The following is a 5,710-nucleotide window of genomic DNA, read 5'->3' on the forward strand; positions in this document are numbered from 1 at the left end:
ATTGTAAGCCAAAATACCCTTGTAAGCTTTGTAAGGGTGACTACTTCCTTATCAATTGTCCTTGTATTCCTAAGGTTTTTGAAGTATGGTCAAATAATTCTTATCAACATAGTGTTGATCTATCAACCAATGATTCTCAGATTCTAGGGAAAAAAGATTAAGGTTAGCTTTCCTTGTAGGTTATGTAAAGGAATTCATTATAGTCACCTTTTCCATCACATGGGTGAAGCTTCAGAACTGTTGGAAAAAATTATTGTTTCATAGAAACAACTTCCAACTAATTACCATGAACTTTATCCCCATATACCATCAGTTGATGAAGTGATTGATCTAAATCCAAGTACAATCAATCCCACTCTTCCATTGGAAGGTGAAAAATGTATCACCGAGGTTGATGGATTGTTTGTTGATCAAGTGGTCAAATCGATCCCATCTTCAGTCAATCCCACTCTTCCTTTAGAGAGTGAATTTCATATCGCTCAGGTTCTTCACGCTACCTCAGATTCTTCTACACATGGGGGCATTTCATCTGTTGATTTTGAACCCCATCAAAGTAATGAGGCTATTTCTTTTGATTGGAGTAGATTGACAGAACCTCGTCTTCCTTACCATACCCATTTCCAAATAATTGTGAAGGCTTGTGGTAAGAATGTGCGTCGCACGAATGTAGATGAAGGTGCTTTTGTCAGTCTTTTATCCTCAACTGCTTGACAAGAATTGGGTTCCCCTTAGATTGTGCCTGTTACACAGAATCAGTTAGATTTTAATAGAACTTTTAGTTAAACTTTAGGGATCCTTCTAAAGTTACCTATTACTCTGGAAGGTAAAATTGTTTGTACTGATCTTATGGTAGTCCAAGGTCCATTAGATTTCACTTTGTTCCTTGGGAGAGACTATGTCTATGCCATAAAAGTTGTCATATCGACACTCTTTCACGTGATGTCCTTCCCTCAAAATGGAAACATTGTGATGGTTGATAAACTTTCATACGTTGATCTTGCTCTGACACCCCTGAATTTTCCTTATATGGAAGTGGTACCTACCTTGCCACTGGTTAATTATGTGGCAACCTATCCCATGTGTTGGAAATAATACTGAGAGGGGGGGGGGGGGTGAATCAGTATTATCAGATCAGTAAAACCTTTCCAATTTCATACTCAGAAACATATACGCTACTTCAATTAAGTGAACCTGCGTGTACACGCTACTGTGTCTAATGCAACTAGCGTATATCTAGAGATCTTATAATTCAGTTAGCTTAATCTTCAGTAAATGCATTAGAACATTATTAAGCATATTAACAGTAAACAGGTGCAGTATAACAGAACAGAACATCACACAAGAGCCACACACATGAACACCATGATATAAGGTGGAAACCCATTGTGGGTGAAAACCACCTGCTGCAATTCGTCTCTTTCTTCTTTAATAAGAAACTTCTTTTACAATGTACTGGTGCAGTCCTTTACCAGTACGCAGGCTACAACCTGTAGAGGGCTACAACCCTCTCTCGTTTTCCAACTACTTCTGGAAGGGAGCTACAACCCCCTCAGCTCTTGTACTAGCCGATCCATTTACTAGTACGTAGGTACTGACCCTACAACCTTCTTTCCTTCAGGGACCACATTTCATCAATTTTCAGACTGGATCCAAGAGTACAAAAACAAACATTACTGCAATACAATCATCAACTTATACTTGCATCATAATTCATTAAACAACCCAATACTGAATCCCTGAACCCTGTCATCAAGAACACAGAACCCAAACCAAAGCCCAGAACTCTGCAACAACCACTAGAATCAACAGCAACCTGAAATATCAAATCTTATTATGCATACGCTACTTCACTGTACCAAAACCGCGTGTATACGCGCTTTCTCCAAAGGCAACCCGCGTGCAGATCTAGAAATAATTACTTATGCCTTCGCTGTCAGATCTGACCCTTGCCAAGCGTCCCGAACAGATAAACAGTAATACCAGATCTTCTCACTTCGTCAGACACACCATGCTTGCTTGCACTTGCCTAATGATCTTCTCCTTATATAGCCTTAGGCCCTTTACAATACCACGACCCAAAACCATAGTAACCCAATACCATCAGCTTCAAAACTAGGGATCAACACGTTCGTCGAGACACCATGGTCCAAAACTATAGGCACAACTTCCAAGGAATAACCGCCACGGACCAAAGATAAGTTTTCCACATACACGCTCTTTTACTGAAGCCAACCTGCGTGTACACGCGACTTGGTATATAGCGAACTTGCGTATACGCGACTTGGTATATGGTGAACCTGCTTGTATATGCGACTTGGGCTTAATGAACCTGCGTGTATGAACTTTCTTGGCCTGCTGTACTAAGATCTATCCTCTGAATAAGTTGCCGTCACCTGTACCAACCTCTGAGTGAGTTGCCATCAAGGACAACACTTGTATCATAATGCCAACAATCTCCCCCTTTGGACTTGATGGCAACCACCACACCAAGTCACTCTCCCCCTTTGACATCAAGGGCAAAGGGCGGACCAAGATATTCTCTTCTTTGGTATACCTTCTGTTGTCCATACTGCTATCCATACTCTCCGTGAGTACATGCTGAAGTTTCTGATTTGGCTCCCCCATTGTTTATGCCAAAGTGTACCAATCTATCCATGCTGCCCCTGAGCAGATGCAGGTTCTAAGACCAGCCATTCAGATCTGTACCATAAGCATCAGTCTGCAATACTATTCCTTTGATCAAACAACAAGATGTATCATTTAGTTTCATCAGAAACTTCTAACCATAATGCCAACAATGAATTATTTGAAGTATATGCTCCCCCTGAGTGTGAGCCAACCATTTCCTGAGTCTGTTCTGCTCCCCCTAAGCTTGAGCCAACCATGACTGAACCTGGGTCTGTTCTGCTGCCCTTTCTGCATATACGTGACTTTGCAGCCTGTAACTCGCGTATATACGTGACTTGTCTTCATTATATCAGCGTATGCAAGATGGAATACTGAAATTCAACACTTTCAGATTCCCCTGTGTCTGTTGTGTCAGCTGTCTGAATTGTGCCACACCTTTCTGTCTCTGTCTTCTTTAATTCCTGGAACTGTGATGATGTATGGTCCTCTTGTTTTGAATTTTGAAATATGCTCCTGCATTCCCTTGCTTTATGCCCATAGTTGTTGCATGTATAACATCTTACATATTTCATGTTCCTTCTATCGCAATCCATTGCTTTGTGTCCATATGCATTGCAGGCAAAGCAATATCCTCTGAAATACCTGGGATGTGATGATCTTTTGTAATGGTCTTGACCCATTCTACTTCTACATCTGGCTGCAACATGTCCAAGATTATGACATACATAACATTCAACATTATTCACTGGAGGAAATAATCGTCTATCACTTCCATAGTTAGGAGTAAAGGATCTTCCTTGAGGAATTTCTTTCCTTGGTTGTTCCTTGTTCAGCATTTCAGATTTCTCATTAGAATTCCTTGCCTAACCTTGTGCACTAGATTCACCTTCAACATATTCATGAAAACCAAGACCAGTTTTGATAGCAGGAGACCTTTGACTATTAAGAATATCATCCAAGACTTTAGTACTATCTTGAAATCGTAAAAGCTTATCCTTTTCTTCTATTTTACCTTTCAAGATATTTACCTCAACTTGATGTTGTGCTTCCTTTTTCAGATACTGATTCCTTAGGTCTTCTTCAGCTTTTCTTCCTTCTTCCACTTGTCGCTTTAGTTTGATCACTTCATGTTCTTGATCTTCAAGATCTTCTTTTAGAGAGAGAATCTTTGATTCAAGTCTCTGAATAGTTGTGCTCTGATCCTTTACTATATCCTGTAATTGCTCCCTTACCCTGGTTTCTATCTCCAATTGTTCTTTTAATTTGGCAACTTCTTCAGTTTCTGCATTCTTCTTTTCATGTGCCATGAGACTTTTAATATCTTTGCTATTATTGGATGAAGCATTCTTCTTTTCATGTGCCATGAGACTTCTAATATCTTCACTATCATTGAATGAACTTTTAATATGGGTATAATAGCTTCTACCATCTTATTCAGATATCTTCCCTTTGTTATGAGGGCATCTAGCAGCATAGTGACCAACTCTACCACATAGAAAACATTTGAAAGGTAGCTTACCCTTGAACCGTCCAGTTCCCTGTTCAAGATTCTTGACAAAATTTACCTCATCTTCTTCCTCTGACACTTCGAATGCGGCTTCTGGTGGTACCTCTTATCACATTTCAAAAGCAGTTAAGATCCCGTGAAGTTGTGACATGGTGATTTTCCGCACATTCTCCTTTTCTTCTATGGCAGATACTTTAGAATCAAATTTAGCAGACAAAGATCTCAAAACCTTTTCAACTAAGACAACTTCCTCAAATTATTCACCCAGATCCCTCATACAATTCAAAATCTCATCCATACGCAGGAAATAATTAGCTATGCTTTCATTACTATGCATCTTAAGAGTTTCATACCGGATTCTAAGAGTTTGAAGCTTTGCTCTTTTTACCTGATCATCTCCTTCGTAGCTTGTAATGATTTTGTCCCATATTTCCTTAGCTGATTTGAAATGCATGATCTTCATAAATTCTGATTGTGTCAAACTACTCAATAGGACAGTAACAGCTTTGGCATTGAGTTCATATTGCTTTTTCTCTGCTGGATCTGTAGGAGTTGCTGATGGGAATTTGTATCCTCCTTCTACGATTCCCCAAACTTCTGCTCCAAGTGATTGTAGATATGCAGTGGTTCTTATCTTCCAGTGAGTAAAATTGTTCCCGTCAAAGACTGGTGGCCTGATGTGTGCCTCTCTTTCTGGATTAGCCATTCTGATGGATCTTTTCCTTCCAGCGATCAAGCTTCCTCTGAAGGACCTGCTCTGATACCAATTGTTGGAAATAATACTGAGAGGGGGGGGGGGGTGAATCAGTATTATCAGATCAGTAAAACCTTTCCAATTTCATACTCAGAAACATATACGCTACTTCAATTAAGTGAACCCGCGTGTACACGCTACTGTGTCTAATGCAACTAGCGTATATCTAGAGATCTTATAATTCAGTTAGCTTAATCTTCAGTAAATGCATCAGAACATTAGTAAGCATATTAACAGTAAACAGGTGCAGTATAACAGAACAGAACATCACACAAGAGCCACACACATGAACACCATGATATAAGGTGGAAACCCAATGTGGGTGAAAACCACTTGCTGCAAATCGTCTCTTTCTTCTTTAATAAGAAACTTCTTTTACAATGTACTGGTGCAGTCCTTTACCAGTACGGAGGCTACAACCTGCAGAGGGCTACAACCCTCTCTCGTTTTCCAACTACTTCTGGAAGGGAGCTACAACCCCCTCAACTCTTGTACTAGCCGATCCATTTACTAGTACGTAGGTGCTGACCCTACAACCTTCTTTCCTTCAGGGACCACGTTTCATCAATTTTCAGACTGGATCCAAGAGTACAAAAACAAACATTACTGCAATACAATCATCAACTTATACTTGCATCATAATTCATTAAACAACCCAATACTGAATCACTGAAACCCTGTCATCAAGAACACAGAACCCAAACCAGAGCCCAGAACTCTGCAATAACCACCAGAATCAACAGCAACCTGAAATATCAAATCTTATTATGCATACGCTACTTCACTGTACCAAAACCGCGTGTATACGCGCTTTCTCCAAA

Source organism: Pinus tabuliformis, chromosome 5_2 (genome assembly GCF_031772625.1).
Source record: "Pinus tabuliformis cultivar Carrire ecotype Pingquan chromosome 5_2, CPIR1, whole genome shotgun sequence".
In the NCBI taxonomy this organism is placed as follows: domain Eukaryota; kingdom Viridiplantae; phylum Streptophyta; class Pinopsida; order Pinales; family Pinaceae; genus Pinus; species Pinus tabuliformis.